Raw genomic sequence first — 26,969 nt, forward strand, 5'->3', positions numbered from 1 at the left:
GGTTGAGGTGCAGAAGAAGCACTGATTAGCACATGGCCCAACATCAAAGCTACCACTCATTCAAATATACTCAAGACATTGTTACTAGACCACTCCAGTGTCTTTGATGTTTTTCATCATCATACACTCCTACATAGACATAAAAACATAGGAATAGAGGGCACTGTCATGCAAAGGGTTGTCGCTTTCCTATCTAACTGATATCTCATTGTATAATTTGTCCCTTACACATTGACAGCGCCACAAGGCTTTGCCCCTCAGCAATTCAATGTGCTTTCCTTAGCCATCTTCTTGGTACATTCTCTCTTCTGCTACAATTTTGCTGATGACACACAATACTAGAACTTGAAAATCTATTGGACCTTGCTTCCTATGTCCTAGTGAAAGACTCCAAGTCTTGTTTTTGCAGTTTTATACAGCGTAAACCTGGGCCAAAGGCTTCAGAGTGCTCTACGTAAGCAGCAGATTACGCTACACAAGGTTAGATTTTTTTTCTAAGGCACTGGGAGAGTAAATGTTTTTTTAGGTGCTACAAGAGCAAGTGATTTGCCCAGAATCATAGAATGTTGAGCCAACGCCAGAACTCAAACCTGGTTCCTAGTTCCAAAGTTGGCAGCTCAGGCCATTAGAACACATATCCTCCCCTGATCACAGTATGCCACCTATCCACTTCAAACTTAACACATTAAAAACTGAGATACAAGCTGCTGGAAAATGGACTAACTACCACCTGTATGGCATCTCGCCAAAAGAGCATGTCTACCTCCAAATCCATCAAATCAAGTACGGAATCTAGGGTAAATATAGCCTCTACGTTAACCCAGTTACCAAAGGGTTTTTCTGCATTATGCACAGCCAACGACAAATGTTCCCTTACCTAGATTTCCCACAAGTTGGAACTCCCCTGAGACTACACAAATTGTTTGTACCTTAGAGTCCATCTCTACCTAATCCACTAAGTATGAAGAAAAGAAAACACAGCTACTAGACAATTCCTTAATCTGAATAAACAGACACATATTTACCAGCCCTTCAATTATTATGCTGGCTGTGTGAGGCTTGGCATAGTACATCAACATATCCATGGCACTGGACTACCCTTTCTTCAGCATAAATTCTATTCCTATTTCTAAACTACATAACTATGCTATAGGTTTGGCTTATGCTTAACCATAGCTTTCTTCAAAATGTCATGCACTGGCAGAAGCTCCTTCTCTAGTCAGAGGTCAAAGAGCTACAACTCGCTATCAGCTAGAATATGAATAACAAACAATCACCTTGACTTCAGAGGAGCAATGAAGGCCCAGCTCTTTCTGTGCATATATCCTACTATGAAACAGAAAAAGCTTTAAAAAATAAGTGTATGTAAGAAAGTGCCTCTTTTTGACATGGTCACCCCCACTTTTTGCCTGGCACAGATGCTTTTTTGGCAGAAAGCATACTGGGTTCCTGCTATCCAGGCCCCCAGTGCCAGTGCTCTTTCCGTTTAAACAACGTGAATGTCTATCTGTAACCCAATTGGTAAGGTCTTAGCATGCCTATAAGTCCCTAGTAAATGGTACTCCTGGTGCCTAGGACATTGGTATTAAAGAGGGTCCATTAGGGCAGCACATGTATTATGCCACCATAAGGAACCCACACAAAAACAGCAGGCAGACTAACATTGCAGGCTGCGTGAAATGGTGCAAACCATTTTTTAAAACAGAGCATGACGCACTTCTTGTGTGCCATGCCCATGTATACTGCATGTAATATATGTAAGTCGCCCCTACAGCATGCCTTAGAGCCCTAAGGTAGGGTGCATTATATTACATGTGGTAGCACATCTGCATGAGCACATACGACCCTGTGCTGTCTAGCTCAATTACTAGATATTGCAATTGATCAGGAAACCCTCTTAAGGACATGTACTGGACACTGGTCATTATGAGTTACCCAGTTACATGATGGCTTCGCTGAAACTAATGGTGTTTGATATCAAAGACTTTGTCGTAATAAATCTGTACTGATGCCAGTACTAGATTTCTTATAACATGCACCCAGAGGGCACCTTAAAGGAAACCTACTAGTTACAGAGTGTGCTGGTTGACTTTTATCTTCCAGCCTGCCACCACAGATGAATTTTTGACACCCTCCGGATGACAGCCCATGCTCCCAGAAGTCAGAAACAATGCCTGCTCCAGCAGAAGGTGATCACACATCCTCCAGCAGGATGGCTTGTGATTTAGCATATCAAGGTGGCCAAAGATTTCAAAGCCTTTGCCGCCTTTGATATGTGGCCCTGCTTGACCAGACCTTGGGAATGCTACCCCCTGCCCTGGGGCCAATTTGGCACCAGAGCAGGCATGAAAATTTGTCAGAAGGTGTGTATTTTTTTGAGGATAGGCTCCCCCATAAGGTGGGCCACCTGAAGTAGACAGTCAAAGACAGGTTTTGCCATCTTGTTTTTGGTGAAACTAGGAACTTTGTGTCAGGATTATGCCCACTCTACACAGGAAGTAGTCATATAGGGGGTGTAGTCACCCCTGGAGTAGTTAGCTCATTGGCTACTAACCTACACTTCCTTAAACACCCCTACATTCTGTATTTAGGGGTCCCCCTGACACCAGAAACTCAGATTAGTCTACCTGGGAATAGAAGATGACAAAGAAGAGCTGAAGACGTGAGAACAGTGGTCCTGCACCGAAACAGCACCAAACCCTGCCTGGCTGCTTGCACCGCGACAATCATGTAGACCGACTCTTCCATAAGCTAAACACCCTCCTCAAACTCTTGGAGGAATGTCCAGCATTTCAACAACCAAGCAGCATCTCCCTTGCCTGCATCTGCAGGCACCGACCGTCTGGTATTCTGTTTTGCTGACCACTGGGTCCGCCAAGGTAGCATTTTGCAAGGAGGGGGTCACCATGGTTCTAGGAGATCAGCCTCATCTCTCCAGTGGGTTTTGAGACGCTAGACCCTTCAGGAGTCCTACAGCACCAATCACCTGGTGATCATAGCATTTACCACAACAAAGGCTTGTTGAGTGTCCAGCCTGGACACCACTGATGTTAAAACAGACCTGCAGATGAGTGACTTCAGGGTTAACGAGACCTGAACCGAGAGAGGTCCAGCTGTTCTGTTTTTCTTCCCCTCTCCAGGTCACGCAAGCAAAGTGAGAGCCTCTAATGCACGGGACCCGCCAGACAAAACACCTCTGCTCCCAAACCCCACAATCCGAGTCAACCGACGGCATCCTCTTGTCCCAGAGACCCTCAAGAGCTGAGCCCCCCTTTGGGTCCTTCAGGACTTGACCCCAAGCCCCCACTTGCAGCCCATCTTTCACAGGTACCCTGAGATTGTCTTTAATGTGTAGTGCTCGAGGCTACCAATGTGACCAGCACCTCTGCACCTGGACTCATTAGGGAGGTAAAACTGAACTGCTGCCTGTTTCATGGACCTTGGCCCCTAAGCACCTTACGTCCCAAAAGGCACCCTCAAGAAACGTTCACAAGTATCTATATGCAGTGTATGTTTCTCCCAAAGGATAACATGCCTGAAAAACTATTATTTGAGCATTTTACTGTTTTACTATAAAAATCTATACCTCTGAGAGTAGGTACCTGATTTCAACGATTGTGGTGTCTAAGGTTATAAATAAACTTATAAAAAATATTAAAATCTGTATGATTTTTCTAAATTGGCCTCAGATTTCTTTTTGAGTGTGTGCCTCATTTATTGACTGTGTGTGTGCGCAACAAATTCTTAACACCTGACAACTGAAAAGCCTAAACTGCTTGACCACACTATGACAAATAGAGCACATTGGGATTATTAAAGAAAGCCCCTGCTGGCTTTATGGCAGTCACGCTCTTTCATTTACAATGCATTCATTCCACTCTCGTCATGGTATTCGACAACACATGGACAGTGCAGATTCTAGTATGAAAGACTCAATTCAGGACTTGTCAACTGACTTGTATATGATCATGCAAGAATTGTCTCAGGAAAAAGTTGGGAAAGAAATCAAAAATTTCAGTGAGCCAGTAGAGCCATCTCCCCCATTTCAAAGGCACCACTGGGTATATGTAATGGACCTCAGACACCGCCACTTCAGTACACTTCTGGACCTGTGGATACTGTGCCAGGATGAAGGACTGCTGTGCTCCTGAAGGACTGCCATGCTGCTGGACTGGGCTCCTGCTTTGCTGTGCTGAACTGATGCCTGCTGCCCTCTTGCCTGTGTAAGAACTGGACCTGCATTACTTGAACCCAGAACCCAGAGTGACTCCAAAGCCTGGTTGTCTGACCTCCTGAACTGAAGCCTTAGGGACATAACATGCTTCCAACCTGCTTGCATCTGTACCTAGACTCTGACATCTGTGAGTCTACCCTGCCAAGTGGTGCCACCCCACTCTGGACATTTGGAAATGGAACTATGGTGCTTACCAGTGGAACCTAAGCATCTTCTTTGTTGAGCGATGCCCCAAGCAGAACCGAGTCCTCTCCACAGCTGAGCGTTGCATCCCCGAGCAGAACCAACGCATCACCACTGCTGCAAGGATTAGACCCATCGCAAAAGACTCTCATTGTCTCCGCCTTCCACAACTTGGGATCGCGCATCATCTTCGGAACCACTGCTGAGCGACGCTCTTTCTGGTGCAAGCTCCTCGCATCCCTGGTCTACAGCAGCCTCGACTATGAAACTCGGCATCGCAGCTTCTCTGCTCATCAGAACTGACAAATCACCTCAGCTGCACCTCGCATTTTCGACACCGACTTTGCATCACAAGCCCCATCAACAGGATCCTCAACATTGACACATCTGGACCTCACACCACAGCCTCGCTGTATCTCAAAACCGAGCAGTGCCTCTGCTGCGCAATGCATCTTCAACGCGGATCCATGCAACTCTCAACAATTAGGATTTAAGGTACTTTGTTCAGTGGGCATAACTGGATCCACATAGTCGGCCAACTCTCCATTGCGGTCAGCCAGAATTTGTGGCTTTGTCCAAGTCCGATGCAACTAGATATTCCCAATAGCGCTTTGTGCATTTTGGCGCTATTTTTCACTATAAACTTTAAAATTCAATATCTAATGTTCTACTACTTGGATTTTTGACGTTTTGTTTTTGTTTTATTTATTAAAATAGGAGCTATTTTCCTAAACTGATGTGAAATCATTTTGTGTGTTTCTTTTTTTACAGTTTTACTGTTTGAAGTATTGCACACATACTTTACACACTGCATCTAAGTTGAGCCTGACTGCTCTCTGCCAAGCTACCAGAGGGTGAGCATAGGTTCATTTAGGGCTACCTGCCCCTTACCCTGACTAGGATCGTGGTTCTTGCCAGGCCAGGGCTTATACGCCAGTCAACCAACAACCCTATTTCTAACACATCCCAAAAGTTCAAACAATGCTAGAGCCGAAAAGAGTAGCAAATCCCAAGAATGGACGGGGTAATGTGGAGCTGGGCAATGTTGCTCAAAAACTCGCAGAAGGTAAAAAACTAATTTTTTCACAGAAGAAAGTGTATGCAAAAGCTTCTAAACTGCTGAGCCACCTGCGAAATTTGATTACTTGAGAACAACAACACCCCAAGCAGAACCTTTTCTCTTGAAAATTCCAATAGCTCCAGAGACTTGAAACTTTGGGTACGTAGGCCACCAAAGACGTACCAATAATACACTAAGGCCCAGTCTGAGGGCAAAAGGAAGCATACTAATATGCCAAATACTAAGTCCCTTAAACAACTCCCTCACTGAAAGCAAAGCCACCCAACAATTAAGCCACTTGGTGATGACTGAGAAAAGTCCTCCTCATCAGAAAAGGAGGTGAGGCTACAAGCGGAAGCAGCCATGGCTTGCGCCAAGCTCAATGTAGCAACGGAGCAAAATGGTGCATCCTAGTCAATGCAGAAGCCACTAAGATGGCTTGTGCTTGATTTGTCTACATTGTCTGTTAAATACAACATCGATGTGATGAAAGTATATGCATTTATTGGCCATATACCTATAAAAGCTCCTTCGTTTGAAATTCTTGAGCAAGACTCCAGATGCACAGCATTGTCTACTCCTGAAAGCTTGTCTAGCCACAGAGAACCAAAATGGCATGCTGTCTGGGAGGGGAGAATTAGGCAAAACTTAATTGATGAAAAAAAGATTTGACTCGATCAATTGGCTCATTCTTAGCTGCAGGTAGGTATGCTGCAGCCAGTGAGTTCCGGGGGATCTTCCACTCTAGCAAATCTGTATTTCTTACATGTTCACTGTAAAATTTTCACCATTAATGGACCCTATGTTTTGTTTGCTAATATTATGTTTCTGTGAGCAACAGTGTGTCTACTTTGTTCCTAAAACTGTAGTGTAAAACTGGTTTCACACAACTGGTGTATCAAACTTTCCATGAATGGCTTTGCAGGTTGGTGTAGAAACTACACCAGTGGTGTGGAAGTTAAATGTCAAATGTGGGGTGCAATGTGCATTTATACCACCCACACACATGCAATAAAAACACGCCTCAAGAAAGTACCACAGTTCACTGGCTGGGCTGTAGTTTAGAAGCTCTGCAGTGACACATCACAGGGAAAGGCCTTTTCCTTCTATGAAAACGTATTTTAATATATTAATCATCTAAGGTGCGCCTTGTATACCCATAGAGCATGTTGCTTAACATTTAAAAATGTGGCACATTACACATTGGGAATAATATGCCCCCTCAACCAACAATTACCAAAAAGCTGTTGTCACTATGTTGTTAAAACTGTATTTTCCAGGAAGATGCTGACATTGAATACAATATCTATGAATGGGAATAATGTGAATACATTATTCAAAGTTGTTTGACTTAATTTCAAATGTATAATTCAAAGGTGAAAGTAGATGTTTAATGGCTTTAGTGGATAAGTAACTTTAAGAAAGTGTACTTTGTACTGCCTTAGAGTAGATAGGGTTAGACCTTGTTTGCATCTCAGCCCTGTTCCCAAGGCATACATTGCATCCTTGCTGGCCTGCTAACCACCCTCCCATGGAAGACAATGGCTTGGCTCTGGCAGCAGGAAGACATTGCTGTTGTAAGCAAGTTGTCGAAGGGTCAAGAGCTTGGCCTGCTGTTGCTCCTACGGGGACACAAAAGGCAAAAGGGATCCTTGCTCTGAAGAAGGCCCAGCTGCCCACTTGGAACTCCACCATGGGGTGGTCCTGGCCGGTGAGAGTCTGAAGACTAGAGGCCTGTCCCAAGGACCTGAGGGCTGTAGGAAAGACCCCAAGAGGGACTTTCTCAGCATTAATAAACATTTTGGACACCTGGCTGTAACAGCGAACTGAGGCAGAGACACCCATGTCCCACTCAGTGCAGTAACTGGAGTCCCCCAGAAAAGCACCAAGCACTGAAGTGTACCAACATGGATGTTTACTGACTCAGCCCCTGACTTCCCAGCCTCTATGAAGTAGAACAGTTTGCTGGTAACTTTTCCTTACTTTCAGTTCTGGGGCACAGTGGCCTCTGGCGACCTTTGTTGAGGTAATGCATCTGGACTGAAAGTGGCCTTTAAATTTCCATTGTTTCTTCTGACATTTTATGACCATTTTGCTATAAAACTTTAAGGACCTCTTGACCCAGGTTCTCAGTAGTAAATTATTACAAACACACAACACGGTCGCCCATTGCTTCCAATTCAAAGATCTTCATCTCTCAATTACTCTCAACATATCCTATACTGATATAGAGGCTGCATGCCTCCACAACCCGTGAGAATGATATGAAGAGCACTAACCCTGGGTGCTGGAGGAGACATGCTAATTCTGCTTAATAGATATTCTTCTGCCAGCTGCCTGGTGATGGCCTCTTGTGCCAAGGTGCACAGAAGCCAAAGCCCTGGAGTCAATGGACCTCAATGACTGGGCCAACAGGTTACAAGCAAGTGGCTGTAATTGAAGGGATGAATAAGGCACTGCTTCTGACAAACACGGACAGCAATCCCAGATCACAAAGCACTGTCGAAAGATTTAAAAAGCCAAAAGTAGAAGATAAACACCTTAAAGAAATTCTGTTTCCAGTGAATTGTTTTTTAAAAAGTAACCACAAAACTAGGCTGATGATCTAAATGTGATCAGAGGGCCAAACATTCAGGGGCCTACATTGTTCTTATTGGGAAAATGTGAATATACATGCACAACCTTTAAATAAAAGAATTCAAACATTCAATTTAAATTAATTCTGCTATTTATGACAAATACTTTTGCCAACCAATATATGGATCACAAAGTAAATTATTCAGTCAAAATGCCAGAAGACGAAATTAATTCCGGGATGTGAAGAAATACAATTTGTATCAGCATTGGGTACAGGAGCAAATAACTTCTGTCAAAACGTCAGCAACCATAGCAATGCGCTCAAAATAACAATGCGGGGTTGGGAGAGATACAGGTAACATCAGTTACTAATCTAAAACAAATGAACCAGAAAAAAAATCATCGAAATGCTCATACACGTATTTAAATTCCAAACTATTCACTACACTAGAACAATAATAAAAAGATGCAAAATTTCTTTTTTTTTTTTTTTGAAACCGTTTATTACAAGACTCAAAAATTATACAAATATGGGCCTACAACCTTCCGGCCGGCCGCTAGCAATAAAAGGAGCATACGATATACATTTATAAAACACATGGTGCTGCGGCCGAGCATGCACAGGAGGTAACATCGCTGCGAGCCACACTATCCAGACCCCATTATACGGTTCCATTTTAAACTTAAAGAACAACAAATACAAACAAACCCACAAGGCAATCCTCAATCGGAATAGCAACACGTGCTCCTCTAGAGGGGGGATCCTAGCCATCCAAAGGAGTCTCAAGAGGGGGGGGAGAGATCAAAACTAGGGCTAGGGACACCTAATGCCCAGGTACCGGGGGGATGAGTTGGCTAAGGGGACGGGGCCGGCGACGGATCGGGCAATAACGGTGGAGCACAGATTCCCCCGCGGTAAGCGTTCCAGGGGCCCCACACTTTCACCCATGTCGCAGGCTTACCTCTCGCCACATACACCACCTTTTCCCGAAACATGCACCAATCCATATGTTCCTTCCAGGCCGAGACAGTCGGGGGCCTCTGGGATCCCCACAGCTGGGCAATATCACGCTTGGCAACCATATACCCCAGAGTCACCCACCACGTCTGCGGCACCGAGTAATCGGTAGGCTCCCACACATTCAACAGGCATCTCCTCGCTTCGGGCAACAGCGCCACATGCGTGACCACTCGCAGCACCTCATGCACACCTCGCCAGAACCCCTCCACTTCCGGGCACTCCCACAAGATATGTAGAAAAGTCCCCAGCGCACCACACCCACACTTACACAAACCGTCCTCAGCATAGCCCATACGCAGGAGCTTTGGCCCCGTCATGTAGACCCTGTGGAGTATCTTGAGCTAGACGAAACGAAGGCGAGCCGGTATGGCCACCTCTTTCGGGGAGGCCACCGCGGAGATCCAGTCCTCGTCGTCCAGCTCCAGCCCATCGGCTACCCAAGCCTCACGAAGGGCAGTCAACAAGTCTGAGCGGTCGTTGATCAGTTTTTTGTAGATCAGTGAGATCGTGCTGTCAGGGACGTGTCCATCCAGCACTCTATCCTCCAGGGGGGAACACTCCGGGATGGAGGCAACGTCCGGAAAGACGGAGCCCAGCGCATGTCGGACCTGCAAGTACCGAAAGTACTCGCTGCCCTGCAACTGAAATTCCGTCTGCAGCATCTCGAACGTTTTAAATCCTCCCCTCGCCCAGAGGTCCCCCACTTTGCTGATGCCTATTAAATCCCACTTCTCAAAGCCCTTCGAGGTCCACAAGGAGCCCAACCTCTCAGATGCGTATAGTGGTGACGCCCGGGTCAAACGGTCCTTCCACCCCATTGCAGCATTGGCCGCATGCCACACTCGCACCATGACACGCGTGGGGCCCGTTAGGCGAGCGTCGGGCGCGCTAGAGTAGTGCGCTCGATTATAGTCGCCACCTGGAAGTAGCATCCTATCCATTTCAAACGCCGGGTTTAAGGCTGGCCCATATAGGCCCTGATTAATCGCAGCTAGCTGGGAGGCCCAATAATACCGTTTAATATCCGGGAGGGCAATCCCCCCATCATACCAGGGGAGCGTCAGCTTAGCCAGGGCAATACGTGGCCTCCCGTCCCAGAACAGGCGGCGCTGCAAACTCTCCACTTCGCGGAAGTAGCGCGCTGGCACGAGGTCCATAGTGTTCTGCAACGCGTATAGGAAACGCGGCAACGACATCATTTTAAACAATGCCGCCCGGCCGAGCGGCGAAAGCGGCAAACGCCGCCAGCGCGCGACATCCTCTTTCAGACGCTGGAGGGGGGGAAGCAAGTTCCGATCATACCGAGCCTCCGGGTCCAGAGTAATGAAGACACCCAGGTACCTAACTCCCTGCGGGGCGACCTGGATCGGACAGCCCCGCGGGAGGACAGGAGCCTCCCCAGAGAGAACATACACACACGATTTAGCCCAGTTGATGACCAGACCGGAGTTACGACCGAATGAATGCAGAACATCAACCAGTACTATGAGTGATTTACGTGGGGAAGCTAGGTACAAGAGGATGTCATCAGCGTAGAGGGATACGCGGTCCTCATACTCAGGGGTCCAGCGGAGACCACGGATGGAAGGCTCCCACCGCAGCCACTCCGCCAGGGGCTCCAAGGCAAGTGCAAAGAGGAGCGGCGATAAGGGGCAGCCCTGTCGTGTGCCCCGGCCCAGCTCGAACGGAGCCGATACTTTTCCGTTCACCACCACTTGCGCCAATGGGCCCGAATACAGCAATTTGACCCAACTGATGAACCCTGGGCCAAATCCAAACTTCGCAAGCATCGCCCAGATATATGGCCATTCAAGCGTGTCAAACGCCATGGTGGCGTCTAAGGACGCCAAAATGGCCGGCTCCCGTATGAACGGGGCACGTGCGAGCACACCGTGCAAACGCCGCAGATTAAGGGCTGTGTTGCGATGGGGAATAAAGCCAGACTGGTCCTGATGAACCAAATCGCCCACCACGCCGACCAGCCGGTTGGCCAGTACCTTAGCGAGAATCTTGGGCTCCGCATTCAGCAGCGAAATGGGCCGATAGGATGTAACCCGGTCCCGAGGTCTCCCTTCCTTGTGGATGACCACGATTGTAGCCAGACGCTGGTCCGGCAGGAGGGAGCCCACCGAGTGTGCCGCCAGGAACATAGCCCGGAGGTGGGGTGCCAGCGTATCCGGTCGCAACTTGTACAACTCGATAGGGAGACCATTCGGACCCATGGCCTTGCCGGAGGCGACCGAACGTATGGCGAGGGCGATCTCGTCGGAGGTGGGAGCGGCGTCCAACGACACCCTGTCCTCCCCAGAAAGGGACGGCAGCGCAATATCACTGAGCAGGGCACGGGAATCCTCTTCCGAGCAGGGAGACACCGGGGAATACACCCCATGGAAATAATCCGCGAAGCAGGAGACAATTTCTTCTGGCTCAGTTACACACACACCATCCGTTTTCTCAATCAGCGGGACCACACGATTCGCTCTCTCTTTTTTGTCCAACCACGCTATAAGTTTACCAGCCTTATCACCCACATCATACAGTCGCCCCTGTTGCTCTCTACTGAGGCCCCTGGCCGCCTCCGTGACGAGGGCCCTGTAGGCCGCCTGCTTGAGTTGGAGGACATGTAATGCAGCATCCGTCACCCCACCTTCTAAATTCCCCTCCAACTCGGCTATTTCAGCCTCCATCCGGGTCACCTCCTCCCGCTCGCACCTCCGGGCGTGGGAAATAAGGGATAGGGCCTCCCCTCGGAGTACTGTCTTGAAGGCCTCCCATAGCGGTATGGCCGAAGGCACAGACCCCACATTCTCATCAAAATATCGCTTAAGGGATTTAATCAATGCAGCGCGAATGGAGGGGTCTCGCAGGTACCAAGGATTGATTGGGACCACCCTACCCTCACCCCTCGGGAAGACATCAAAGTGCAGTAGGAGCGGGGAGTGGTCCGAAATACCCCGTGGCAAAAGGCGTACCTCTCCCACCCTCCCAACATAGGCCGCCGGGACAAGGACATAGTCTAGTCGTGAGAGACTGCCATGGGCTCCCGAGTGGAAAGTATACTGCAGCTGCGTGGGGTGTTTTAAACGCCAGCAGTCCACTAACCCAAATGTATCCAAGAGGCCGGGTAGCCACGCCTGTGCCCGGGGGAGGTCCCTAGGGGGGTGACGATCCAAAGATCCAGATACCACCGCATTAAAATCCCCCCCCACAACTAAAAGCCCCCCCCGGAAGGCCAAGGAGAAGGTGCCCAAGGTCCGCAAAGGTGGTCGACTGCAGCCCCGGTGGGATGTATACTGACACAAAGACAACCACTTTGCCCTCCAGTCTTCCCACCAAGACCGTATAACGTCCCCTATCATCGTGGAGCACCTCATCAATCTCCAACGGAAGCGAGTTCTTCACCATGATGCCCACACCCCGTGAGCCGGACGTGAAGCCCGAGTGAGCCACTAGGCGATAGCCACGCCGATTCATGGCGCAGAAGGAGTTGCCAATGAGGTGTGTCTCCTGCAGAAAAACTACATCGGGCGAGATTCGCTTCAAAAACTGCAGGACCACACCCCGTTTGATCCTGTCCCCCAGTCCATTCACATTCCAGGACAACAAAGTTAGCTCCCTACCCCCCATCATATACAAAAGCCATCATTCGTACCCCGGAGAGCACTTTAGAACCAACACAATAATACGTTTGCCTTGTGATAAAAACGAACAACACCCCAACCCTACCCACCCACCCCAACAGAACTCCCCCCTCCCTGCACCCCTGCATGAGCCCAAACAGCCCCCCCAACGTGCAGTGTGCCTGTCGCCCCATATATAGTTAGACTAACTAAACCCCCTAGAGGAGGAGGGAGAACCCCCAATAGACCCAACACAACCTCCATAGGAGGGGAACTTACAAAAACTGACGCAGAATCAAAAGTGGCATCATTTTCGCCCCGAGTGAGGCCCAATATTAGACCCTCAGTCCTGATCCAGCGTGCCGTCTCCCCCCGCCGCCCCCCCCGCCCCCCCGATCACGATCCCCGGGCAGAGTATCCAGCCAGTCCCCGGCCGCCTCGGGACGATCAAAGAAGTGCGTGCGACCATCCACCTCCACACGCAGCTTGGCCGGGAAAAGCATGGCGTATTTGAGGTTTAGGTCCCGAAGACGGCGTTTGACGCCTAAGAAGCTCAGTCTCTGCTTCTGGACCGCTGGGGTGAAATCAGGATAAAAATTAACCTCCATATTGTCAAGCTTGACCGGTCCATGCAGTCTGGAGGTTTGCAGGATAGCGTCTCTATCCCGAAAATTGAAAATCCGGGCGATGAGAGGTCTCGGAGGGGCTCCGACCTTCGGCCTTCCCCCGGGAACCCTGTGGGCCCTCTCCACAGCGAAGAATTTGCTCAGCCCCCGTGGCTGGAGATGGGTAGCAATCAGGTCCTCCACAAAGAGATCCGTCGCCGCCTCCTCGCGTCCCTCGGGCACCCCGATAATGCGAATGTTGTTCCTCCGTGCCCGACTCTCGGAGTCCTCCAAGCGTCGATCCATTAGCGCAGTCGCCCGACTAAGCCGGCGCACCTCTGTTTGCAAGGCCGCCACATCTGTCGTTAGGCCCGATGCGGTGTGGGCCAAAGACTCTACTCGGTCATTGGTTTTGGAAAGATCGGCCCTCACCAGGCCAACATCCACGAGGACCGAGTCAATCTTCTGCGCCAGTGTATCAAACCGCTGGCCCACCGAGGCCTTCATCTCGGCAATGGCGCCCATAACATCTCGCAGAGTCAAATCTGCGGGCAGGTCTGGGGCATCAGGAGGGCTCTCAGGGGACTTGCGCGGTCCATCGGGCGATCCCTTCTGGAGGGTATAGCGGTCCATACTGTTGGCCTGATGGACGGCGCCACGCCGGGTCGATTTGGTCTTTGCCCGGTCTCCATCTTGTTTCGTGGCCATGGCCACCAGTCTCCCAGTCGCACCAGCCACGTCGTGTAGAGCAGGAAAGCAGACACGAGCTCCGGGGGGGCCCCCTCAGGGCAGCGGGGAGGATCACAGCCTGCAGGCAGGCAGGGTCTCCCAGCAAGGCCACACCACACCAACACCAAGGGCTCCGCGACCCAACCTCGCAGAGACGACAAGGTGGTGCGAAAGCGAAAGCGAAAGTGCGGGGCACGCGAGTCGCCAGGCCCTGCCTGCCGCTGTTGTTCACTTTGTCACTGGATCACCCCACAGCGCAAATCCGGGGTCCGGCGAGGGGAAGGCCGCACACTTCAATCGGTGCTCACTCCGGTGTCCGAGGTCCAATTCGGAAGCGGAAAACGGGTGCCACCTCAGCTCAGGTTCACCAACATAGTCCCCTCATCCAGGGCAGGATAATTTCAGGATAATCGTAGGAGGTTTCCGGAGGTCCTCGGGAGCCTCGCACCTACGCGGCCATCTTGGTTGCGCGCTAGGCTCCTCCTCTAGATGCAACATTTCTAATCTGTAGAGCAACAGATTTCAAAGAAAAGTCTGAAAACACTACAACGCTCTCCTACAAAAAGAAATCAACCAAGCTCAAGGAGCAAAATGCAGGTACTACAAAAAATGGACAACACAGAGACCATGGTCTGGCAAGTGTAAATGGAATTAAACAAATGTGCAACACACATACAAATGAATATAAAAGCCAATAGCCTACATTACAGCCGTGGTCTGTGCAGGTAACAGCGATCGGTCGGTGGGGCCATGTAAGTGGGGATTTCGAGGTACGATGCAGAGGGAAAATTAATTATTTATTTAATTTCCCCTCTGCATTGTCCCTCGAAATCCCCCCTTACACGGCCCCATCGCCCCACCGATGTTACCTGCACGGACCCCAGCTGCTCAATTACCTTTTACAGTTAACTAAACCCGGAAACCCGAAAATCTCATGTAAAGAAACTTACTTTAATAAGTCCCAGAATGCAAAAATACAGAAATGGCAAATCAATCCACAATGATCACAGCCCTCCCAACCGCAGAAGGGAATATTATGCCATGGAGAAAATGAGGAAATAATAACAAGTGATAAAATATACAAACACATAAATCCTCTAGAAAGGCATCAGTGTTCCATCTTTGAGCACTGCGCCGCCACTAAAGAAACCGGTATATGAGATAAATTGAAGTAATTATTGTAGTCACTTGACTCAGTAAAGTCTCTTACGTCATTTTTATTATCACCAATGGTGGTGGACGGTTTTTAGAGTTCAATGAGAACCCTTCTAGTGTGAACCTATTAAATTAATTGTATGCATGATGATAAGTGCAATTAAGTATCCCGCAATGTTTCATGATTTTTTACTGCTTAGCTTTTTCTGATGAACTATTATTTTTGATGTATAAATATTCTTCCCAATGAAGTGTGACGAGACTATGTGTGCTAGGACCCTTGCGTTCTGGGCAGACTTAATAGAGGAAGTGCGTGACTTGCTGGGAGGTGTTAAAGTGTGGTTATGAACGGTTATGACGTAATCAAAGAGCAGAGTGTGATTGTATGCTGAGGAATAAAGACATTCATTCATGTGCATGCTCCCGGGCTGGGGAGGATGCTACACCCAGGTTCATTCAAGTATTAGGATGGATATTAGGATGGTCCTTGTTCTGGTAGAGATGTGGTGTGCAGTCGCCTGGAAGAGGGCAGAGAATTGCTGGAGAGAGCCCTTCCCTGGAAACAGGCATCGCTACTGTAGTTAGTAATTCTTCAGTGAAAAGCAAGCTACACCATTCTAAGCCAGCAAGTATCTCATGGGAAAGCACCAGGGAATTACAGTCTATGAGGGAAGATGCAACAGCTTTCAGCATGAAAGAGCAGCCCAAAGTGACATCAGCCCTGATGGCATGTGACATCAGCCATGATGGCGTATTAACACAAGAAGGCCTCACTCTCTTTGCAAATTGGGAGAGGATGTGGTCTGACGGCTAGAGCTGCCGACTTTGGTGCTGGAAACCAAGGTTTGATCCTCTGGGTTGCGTCCACATCCTGTGAATCTAGGAAAATCACTTAATCTGCCCGTGCCTACCAAAAGAAGCATTGGCATAGCCAATAGTTCTCGCTTTTGGGACCTTATAAGTATTAGCACAATATCCTTGGTGCAACAACATCAACTGTTGCATGGCTAAACACTTATAAGGTCCCAAGGGCGAGACCTACTGACTATGCCAATGCTTGTTGACAGTGCAAAGAAAAGGTAAATTGCTGCTTTACTTTCTCCCAGTCGATCAAGGCCCATGACTTTCTACTCCCAATAACGCAAACAAACCCAGTCCTAGGTAGTCTGTGCCTCCGTCTTATCAAAGTAAGCTATATGGAAATAGAAGCAGACAGCTCATCTACTTAAATAAAATGTGAAAATGGTTGACTCCAGTCTGACATTATGTGTCTGCCCTGAGTGCTAGTGAGTGGACTCAAGCAGTTGTCTCCCTCCCACACAGAAGGCAGATGTCAATGCTGTGTCCATGCCGCTCTGCTGCCATTACTGGTACTGTTCGTGTACTGCCTGGAGCCTGTCACAGCAGAGACGGCTGTGAGGGGAACTGCTCCAACCTATTTCCTTCGAAAGTGCAAAGAACACGTTTTCATGGGACCATGGGACACAGGGTGACAGCAAAGCACCTGTATCGTAATGATGACCATGAAAAAAAGACGCCAACTGTAAAAGAAATAGAATGAGATAGCAAGAAAGGGAATACAAGAGAATAGAATGAGAGAGAATCAATTAGAAAATAAGACTACGAGAACACTACAAGCAGAAGAAGTACAGTAATGTAAAGATTTCACAGAATTCCAAGAAACAGTTCAAGATCCTAATGCTCTTTAAACCATGGGAGCTCCTGCTGCTCTGTGAAGAAAAGCTGAAAACTACGCATCTTTCTCTAATCCGCTTTTGGCATTAGATGTTGAATAACCAGTTATATCCAAAAAGGGTACAGAGTTCCTCAATTGTTAGAAGAAAGAGATGCGATCAGTAAATGGCGTGCTCATTTACCAAAGTAGTTGATAGAAGGTAAAGAAACCAGGGCAATTCCTTAAGGTGGAACTAATGCTCTCACACACCCAGCAAGCTAGGTGTCATGCTTCATCATATGAGCATTGCCCCTCGTCAAGGCGGCGCTGCAATCCTTGACGGGCACCCGAAACCGGGGCTCTTTGTCGGGGATCTTTTGTTCCTGCCGATATTTGCATGGGTGTGGGGGGCCTAATAAGGAAAATGTAGCAGAAGTGTGTAATAAAAAGGGTTGGTCAGTCCTAATAGTACTTTATTCATAAGGTAGACTACCCTATTTAAAGGACACCAATTGGGCCCAGCGCTAACGAGCGCTTCGTATACAGACCTACCCAAGCCGCCAGAGTCCGGACTCTGGCGGCTTGGGTAGGTCTGTATACGAAGCGCTCGTTAGCGCTGGACCCAATTGGTGTCCTTTAAAGCCGCCAGCTCCGTTGCGAGCGCATTTAGTTAATAAATTAGGTCGCAGCATCGGACGTGGTATGTAGAGTACACATCACCATTTTTAAATGTAGACAGCTATTGATCCTGAAGAATTGCCTTAGATCCTCCTGACTAAATATGGCGAGAAACATGTCGATCAATTTAGAGTAGAGCTTCACGCCTAGACACCTTATTTCTAGCATTTAGCCTCTCTACACATTTTAATAGGGTAGTCTACCTTATGAATAAAGTACTATTAGGACTGACCAACCCTTTTTATTACACACTTCTGCTACATTTTCCTTATTAGGCCCCCCACACCCATGCAAATATCGGCAGGAACAAAAGATCCCCGACAAAGAGCCCCGGTTTCGGGTGCCCGTCAAGGATTGCAGCGCCGCCTTGACGAGGGGCAATGCTCATATGATGAAGCATGACACCTAGCTTGCTGGGTGTGTGAGAGCATTAGTTCCACCTTAAGGAATTGCCCTGGTTTCTTTACCTTCTATCAACTACTTTGGTAAATGAGCACGCCATTTACTGATCGCATCTCTTTCTTCTAACAATTGAGGAACTCTGTACCCTTTTTGGATATAGTCTGTTGGGGCTCGTACATTGGACCTCCTTAAATATAGCCCCTCTGTCCCCCTCTTTTGAATTACGAATAACCAGTTATCCCATGCGCTGAAGTGACTTGACATAAACCAGAATAACAAACATCTTCCATTTAAAAAAAGCTGTCTCTTAATTGATGGTGACCTAAATCTCTTGTTCACCGCCGTCTATTCTCGCTCGAAGGATGTTCTTGGAACGCAGCGAGCTCTGTGTGGTGCCAGTCTGTATAGTGTGGGTTGCACCACGGGAATCACAAACTCCCCACTTTAGTAGCTTAAGTGGGTGAGTGTCACTGGGGCGTTTGTGTAGCATGCAACCTTTACTTTATTCAGTAGGTCTCGCCTGACCCAGCGCATGTGCTGGTCTGGCGAGACTTATTGAGAGGGCTCCAAAAAGTGCTACCAGGCCAGCCTAGAGCTACAGTGCATGTGCGCGGGCGCGCGCGCTTGACCGCAATTACTTTAACTTTCGCTTTGATGTTTGATCGCGATCATTTTCACTTTTGCGGCCGCTTGGCATAGCCAATAGGTCTCGCTTTTGGGACCTTATAAGTATTTAGTTATGCAACTGTTGCATGGCTAAATACTTATAAGGTTCCAAAGGCGAGACCTATTGGCTATGCCAATGCTTGTTTCTCTTTTGACTTTGATCAAACGGGCTCCAAACAAAACCTCATTAAACCACTGAAAGGGAATAGCATGTTAGAACTATGGAGTGGGAGAACACACACGACAAGAAAACATGAAATCAAAGACGGGGGGGGGGGGGGGAGAAAGAGGGATAGATAGAGGGAAAGATGAATACACCGAGCAAGACAGATGTGGAGGAAGATGTAGAAATAGACGGGTGGAGAGAAAGATACAAAGATGGACTGATAGGAAGAAAGACGGAGAGATGGGTGGGTACATGAATAAATGGAAAGAGAAAAGTAAGAATGGATAGAAAGAAGGGTCTAAGGGGTGGAGAAAGGATGGTTCAGGAGGCTGGATGGAGAGATAAATGGATTGCTGGTGGAAGGAATCAAACGAGTGCTGGCCTCTTGTCCCACGTACTCACTCATTGCTATTTGGGATATGGGTCAATGAGGGAGATATTGGATTGCTCTGGCGAGTCCCTTTCAGCACAGTAACGGGTCTTCACAGCCTGCTTTAGATTGAACAGAGACGTGGCACTAGCGCCCAACAGCATGCTATGGAATAAGCATTTCCAAATTCTCACCACACTTTGTGACTATCAGATGTAGAAAAAACTAAAAGTATGGCTAGGAATATTTTGGTCCTCTTATAACCGAGCTGCTGATAAATAGACAGTGTTAAGTGTCATGTAGGGTAGTTTCCTACAACACGCTCTAGACTAAAAACGGCGAAGGAAACAAGGAGCTGTAAGAGCGACTTCGTCGAACCCGCGATTAATCCGCCTGAGCCAATTAACAGATCATATCGAGCGCGCCTGCAGCCACTGCAGGGGCCCCACCGAGCTAGCTGGCACGTTATCGTTACAGTTTAGCGGACTGTTTTCAGCAAAGTAGGAAGATTGAATCAAAAGTGAAGATGGACTAACTTTATTGTGCTGGCGGCTTAGTTTTGGGATACTACTTCAAACAATTACATAATCTGCCGATCAAGTATTTGGCCATGTTTTGGGAAGAGTTAACTTTTCCTTTCTTCCCTGAAAGGACTGCAAAGATAACGTATTGATAAATAAGCAGCAGGAAGTTACAAAGAACAAGCGCGCACGAAAAGCATGCCGAGGGGCCAAAGCTAAAGTGATCGCGGGGCAAAATGCTACTGCCGACCACAGCTTGCAGTGCATGTGCGTGAGTGGTGCGCACGCAGCAGTAATCACGCCATATGACGCTTCTGCTGCCCGCGCACATGCACTGCAAGCTGTAGCCGGCGGTAGCATTTTTTGAAGCCCTCACTTCAAGCAAGTGCTGGGTCAGGCGAGACCTAAAAATGAATGTGTCCTTGTGTAACTTAACCGGTGCTCATGTAAAGCGCTCCAATACCTTCGGGTGGAGTTTGCGCTATATAAATCTGCAAAAAAAATCCCCCCAAAAATCTGCCTGCTCTACTGTATCTTGCATTCCAGCTCAGTCTGACAGATTTGCTTTCCACCAAAACCATTTGGTGTCAACTATGAGGCAGTCTGGACATCCTCCAAAAAGGAGGGTCTTCCATGTTTTCTTGAACATGAAATTATTTGAATTTTAATGCATATAGGAAGTTCTTACCATAACTTTACTGCCTTGCCCTGGAGTGATTTGTCACCTACTATACACTTGCAGCGATAAGGGACTCTTAATCGACTTAGATCTCAGAATTTAAATTCGATGTGCCATTCAAATCTTTCTTGCAATGTGCCGGGCAATCCTAATAGATTGTGTTATAAACAAAAGAGGAGGCAGTGAAAGTATTTCTTACAGTAACCCATGTAGCGAGCATTAGACAACTATTATCATGACAGACTTCACCGGACACCATTCTGATCTCATTATTCTGTATTCTTTGAAGGCGACTTAGGATCTTTTAGACATGTCAAATAATTATAAATAACCCGGCCTTTGTAAAGCGTGAACTAATCACCCCTCAGGATCTCAAGGCGCTGGTGGCGGTTATAGAAGATTAAGCGAGTTATTGCCCAGAGTCACATGCTGCTGGGCTGAGCTGCCTCTGGCGATCGAACCGTGAGCCCCGTGCCACGGAGTCAGCCACCCTGGCCGCTGCGCCACACCTCTCCCATTACAATAGTACAAACTAGATCCCACAATGGCACGAGATACAGTGCCCACCTCTTGCTCCCACAGGAACAGGAATATATTATCCAGGACTGTATTTTATAAGCTGCTTAACTTTCCATAGATAGCTGTGGCGGGTGGTGGATCAGGTTAATACAAAGCCCAGAGATCTAACTTCAGGTAAAGATATGGTTGAAATGATCCCAATACACGCATGCACATACACTACCCGAAGCTTAGCGACAGCAATCAATATCAGTTCCAATTTTCCAGAAGTTATAGGCAACCACTACCTTGCATCCTGTATTGTAAATCTTCACAGTAGTTGTTTAGTGTCCATTTGTGACCTGGCCAATACTACCACTAGGGTGGAACAGAAGTCATTTATCAAAGTAGACTTGAAAGTCACACATCTTGCTTTTGGCAAATCAGGGAGTGGTCTCATAAATGTGTTAAAAAAGTACCGCTGAAAGAGTGAATGCCTATGGGACTCCCAACATTACCTTCATGTTCATTTGCTGCTTAGTTTCAGTGATGTTTTGTATTATGTAACAGCAGCAGTGCTTAATTTATGTTGGTGGCTGCGGTTAGTAGGCACCAGGTCTTAGTTGTCTTTAACCAAGCTTTGACGCAGGGCACAAGAGAAAAAGCTAGAAAGAGAGTTATAAAAGGAGAAAGCAGGGCTGAAAAAGAACCTCAAAGCAAGGGTACTCACAAACATTTTCCCACAGGTCTAATAGTATGCTCTATGGGTTGGCCGAGGGCTGCATTGATGCCAGCAGGATGAGGTTTGGGTGGAAGTGTAAGGTGGGAATTGGGGAGGCCCATATACATGGTGCAGACAGTGCGGTGCAGAGTTATTGGGTGTTTCATTCTATATGGCCTTCTAAATAAACCCCCTAGTCTCTAGAAGAGCCATAGATTTGACAATATTGTGCTATGTTGCATCTGAGTTGCTATCCCTCTGTCCCGCCGTGTAGTGAGAATTGTCTGCTTGCTATTACTACCTTTGTCGAGTCAAGTGTGCAAAGGAAGTTACTTGATTAATTTACTGGAATGAAACAGAATCTTAGGTCTCACAATCTCCTTACACCTTTAGCCTCGTATCTATAAACATTAGTAATGCTTAGAAACAGACTCCGCTAAGGTAGAAAGTGCTGTAAAAAAACCTCGATAAAGCCAACTCCCAGGCCAAGGTGTGCACTTACCAAGGTTGCCAGACACAAACAACCTATACCACTAGATAAGGGACTGTGCGAAAGTTCTAGCCATGTCACAAGGAGAGTTCATGTTTAATCCTAGCTTCACAACGTTTTAAAACATGCTGATTGTGAACTATTAAGTCTGAGCAGGCTCCACAGTGGCATTTCGTTGGTAAGAATAGTCCCCGAGGCTCACACAGTACCCAGACACTAGTGCTTGTGTAACAAGCAACATGGAAGCTATGGATCCTGCAGGCATACTTGTTAATAATCTGGGACCTCCCTTGAGACAAAATGTGCACTTCTGGGTAATCACTTTCTGAACATATTTATCTGCTCCTTTTTTTCCTTAAAAGGAGTTAGGAAAAATGTAAATCAAACTAAACACTGGTAGTAAATATGTTGTAAGACAACAGAACTGTAACCCATATTTTATTTAACCAATGGGCGAGAGAACACCCAGTGTCATGGTGCACTCTCTAAAATATGATGTAGGGAGAAAGTTATGTCTCTTGAAACAACGAGTCCTGCACTGTGGTGTTGGCACTCCTGCGTCACCAATTCTTTATGATAGTCAAATCATACCGCTTCTGTGCATTTGCCCCTTTAAGATCCATTATGTGCCAGAAATGGGCAAACCACTAACGGCTCAAGCTCAGGTCAGTTGTCGGGGCTGTGGCTCAGCTGGAGGTTCTATTAGATGCTCAAGCCCAAAATGAGCTGAGCTTTCATGCGGCTTCTGTATGCCACCAATGCTCTACCTCATGCACTAAGAATTAAAGACAAAGCATTAACAAGCATTGAAAATGCTATAGGTCTCGCCTTTGATTATGTTTAAGCTATTTGTTTTGCTAATGGTATTGTATAGCAAAGCAAATGGCTTTCATTTAATGAAAGGCGAGACCTATTGCATTTTTGATGCTTGTTCATTCATGAAAGACAGATTTCTGTACAGGCTCAACGCTAACGTCTCCAAGGAGTTCAACAGGCACGTCAATAAAGCTGCCCTCAGGGCACACTATGACCCCCACACAGCGAGGGTCTCGAATGTTGCCAGACTAAGAAAGGTGCACGTGGTTGGCCGGCTCGCCATCCTTATACAGACAACCAAAACTACGCAGCAGTGATAGCCGGAGGCGCAGCGGTGGGGAGGGGAAAAGTTGCTTGGCAACAGCGATGTCACTGGTGAAGCCACTGTAAAAGCACTGGCTTCCAACCATGTGGAAGCCTTGCATGTACTTCCAGTTACAGCAAAATACGCAAATATTTATCACGGGCGGTCGCAAACAAACAGGTGAAGTGTGCTCGGGCTGAGGTGGTTTTAGGAATTAATCTGGGGCAGGGGGCATGATGCAAGAGAAGCAACACGAGTACACAACAGGAATTGGTTGCTAATTCAACTGACCTCATTCAAGAGCTGCTCAATGTGCTCCACATCTGAGGCAGTGCCACGCAGTGACTCACCAAGGACACCAAAAGAGCCGCGGCCGCTGCAACACAAGACTGCTCGCTGCACCTAGTGTGTGCGCATGAGGAAGCACACGTTTCTGCAGTGTTTTACAAACTGAGGGAGGTATATCAGGAGAGTGGCAGCAGACGGTCAGCCAAACTATAAAAGCATGCTGTCGAAAGACAATGCACAGCTGTAGCCATAATTTCAACACCAACACCCTGTGGGTGATGAAGATTCTTCACTTTTGATCGAGAGTTCTTAAAGGCACGTACACAGGCAATAACGTGCGTGCAAAGTAAAGTTAAACACGTGGCTGTCATAATTAAATGTAATTTTAAAAAAACAAATAAACATCGTGCTTCACAATTACTGCACTTCTGAGGACGCCATGATACTTAAAAAAAGCTGTCGCCACGCCATTGTGCGCCATGATACCGCCAACTTAAAAAAAGCTGTTGCCACGCCATTGTGCGAATGAAAAAACAAAGTGCTTGCCCAGCAATTAGAAAGCACTGTGTCACACCGCAAGTAAAAGAGCCAATCCTGGTGGACGGGGCCAAAAGCGGACAGGGTGGCAACCCTCAGTGTAATGATTGCCTCCGGTGCAATCATTACACTGTGTTTTGCATCATCCATGACGCAAAATGATGCGCACAAATCAAAATTGCAGACGGAGCTGCAACAGGACTTCTGGAATCGTATTGATTCCAAGAAGCCCGCGCATGGCGTTAGCAGTGCATGCACGCTGCTAACACCAGGCGAGACCTATAATTGGTGTAAAATGAGAGAGGGAAACAGATACCAAACTGAATAGCACAATGTCAAAATGAGAAAACATGGGATCAATCCGAACTTCCCAACATGACCAAACTTTGTGATTCTATGCAACTGATTTATTTCACTTTGCCTTTTTTCTTCAGTATCACATAAGAGAACACATTTTTTATTTTTATCTATCTTTTATTTAGGTTGGATCTTTGTTGCATTTGGGAGGAGCTGCTCAAGCTGTCAGGCGCATCATGTGAGAGACCGTGTGCAGCAATTGGCTTGATTATAGTTGGTTCCAGGGGAACATGGAATGTTAGCATTGGATGTAAAAATAGATGCAGCTTGGTCCTTTAGATAGAAAAACTGTGTGAATTTTGGGTTAATTTATTTGTGTTATTGTTTCCTTTTGTGGCAGGGGGTACCCTCATCACTGAGGTATATCATGGGCATTTGAGAGGAAGCTATAGTGACGGCTGCGCCAGGGTTTGAGAGCAGCAGGAGCCTAGGAATGATGGTATTAATTTTAACTTTGTTACTAACAAGGGCGCGTTTCCTTTTGTGTCGCATTCCTGGGAGGGGGCTTCTTATTTTGCCTGATCTCATACTCAGTGGGGACTCCTATTTAATGCCAGTGGGGGGGCGGGTCGTGGGCAGAAAGGAATTAAAAAAATAATTAAACACTAACCTGTGTGCCGCCGCCACCTCTCGGTCCCCTTTGCTCGCTTCCAAGCAGAAACAGGAGGCACCCAGTCTTCCAGGCTCCCCAAAAACAATCACAACGCAGCAGTGTAGCGTTGTGGTTGGTCTGAGCGCCATAGTCTGACCTGCTCCATGTTTTTGGGTAATCCTATCAGCACTTTATATGTACACTTGCAAGTGCACTATGGTCACCATTGTTAGTTATGACGAACTACTGTGAGTGTGAGCTTGGATTGCACATTCTATCAGTTGCATAGAATGTTTAGCTTTGCAACTCTACTATTTGCTTTATTATTAGCTTTAATCTGTCCTTTTGCGTGCATGCTTTCAAATATTACAAATACAATTTCAAATGAAGTCGATTTTAATAAGACATTTTTATTGTGAAGTTAGTATGGTGAACGCAGTGAGTTAAAATATTTGTAAACTACTGCTATTGGTGTTTACTGTTTCCATATTGATTATTATATTGTTTTTATAATTGTTATGGCATATATGCTGAAACAATCAAACACATGAAATACATTTGTCTAAATAAAATAAAAACAAACCATCAGGAACCTCCCCATCACTGACTAACTGACGCTTGGGGCCTGCCAAAAGTAGTGGGTAATTTCCCCTGTGCCAACTGTAGCATCTGTCATCTAACTACACATACTAAGGCCCTGGACCTGGAACCAGGCAAAACGTGGACACAGCGTGCCCACACTAATTGCAACTCCACCAATGTGGTCTATTTGATAAGTTGTCCATGTGGGTTGCGTTTTGTGGGCATAACCACACGCAAAGTTAAATTGCGTGTATGTGAGCATCGACATAACATTAGATGCAGGCGGGCCACCACAAAACTGAGTGAACATTTCTTGCAGCAGAACCACACAACAAATGACCTAAGGTGGACAATCATCGAACAGGTTAAAACACAAGGAAACACGCAATAAATCTTGTATGAAAAAGAACAGAGGTGGGTGTACCGCTTGGGTACGCACGTACAAGGACTTAATGATCATATCCCCTGGGGTACAGTGCTACGATGCTGATTCCCTGATCCCCTGTACCTGATAAATATCTTCTCCTTTCGATACTATACTCCTTTTGATACTATCATGTGGAGCATAGACATAGGAGAAATTATTAATATCCCATTTACCAACGTGGGTACTTATATCCAATGAGAAAGGATCTTTTCCTATACCTCCTTTTGCACTGGCACCTTCCACTTGTTCCCCCTCCCTCCTGCTGTGGCCGTCTTGAACTAATATCACTTAGTTTAATAAACTGGCCGTTTCGTTAACTCACATTACATGTATATAAACGGGTTTGATATTTTATGTGTTGCCAATAAACTGTTTTGCAGTAAAAACGAACCCGGCGGTCTATTTGATAATTTCGGGACTTTCCGTGGTAAAAGTTTTATCTCCATTATTGGATTGGCCAGGTGCATCTGGGCCTTAGTAACCAGCTCTATGAGTGGCCCGGACTAACGCTGCATCAACCACGTTAACGTGATGACGATTCTGGACACGCCCAGACCCCGGCTCGATCCGAGACTTTCCCATCTGCTTCATAACCATGCTTGAAAGCCTGGATTACCCATCAGCGGGGTCCGGTTTACGAGAAACGTTGCAGGTACCGAGCGGGTGCCTGGCATTGACGGCGTGATTTCACACGACTAGGTGAGATAAGTAACCCTTCCATGGTCAGGCTATGTAATTGATTTCCCTTTACCCTTTCTTTTATCTACAGGGTGTGCCATTTTGCCACAACCCCCCTCCCGAGACCCATGGTGTGAGACCTTATGTAAGATATCTGTTATTCTATCGATTTATACTTGCCCAGCGGCACCGGCATATCGCTTAGATATCGATAGCGTTTTTCCACAATTTTCCTGTTATTGCTAAACGCCGCAATGGGCATACAGGGCTGTAAAGCTCGTAATAAGGTACTTCCACTATATAAACCGACCTTATTCGAATTAGGTGCACATGACTAT

General features: G+C 47.1%; 1 protein-coding gene across 1 annotated transcript in view; it reads right to left on the reverse strand.

Annotated features, from left to right (window-relative positions):
* LOC146796247 (D-serine dehydratase-like) overlaps window positions 1-26,969 on the reverse strand; it is a 440,976-nt gene that overhangs the window by 357,191 nt on the left and 56,816 nt on the right. The window lies entirely within an intron of this gene.

The sequence above is a fragment of the Triturus cristatus genome, chromosome 10 (assembly GCF_964204655.1).
Source record: "Triturus cristatus chromosome 10, aTriCri1.1, whole genome shotgun sequence".
Taxonomy (NCBI): Eukaryota; Metazoa; Chordata; class Amphibia; order Caudata; family Salamandridae; genus Triturus; species Triturus cristatus.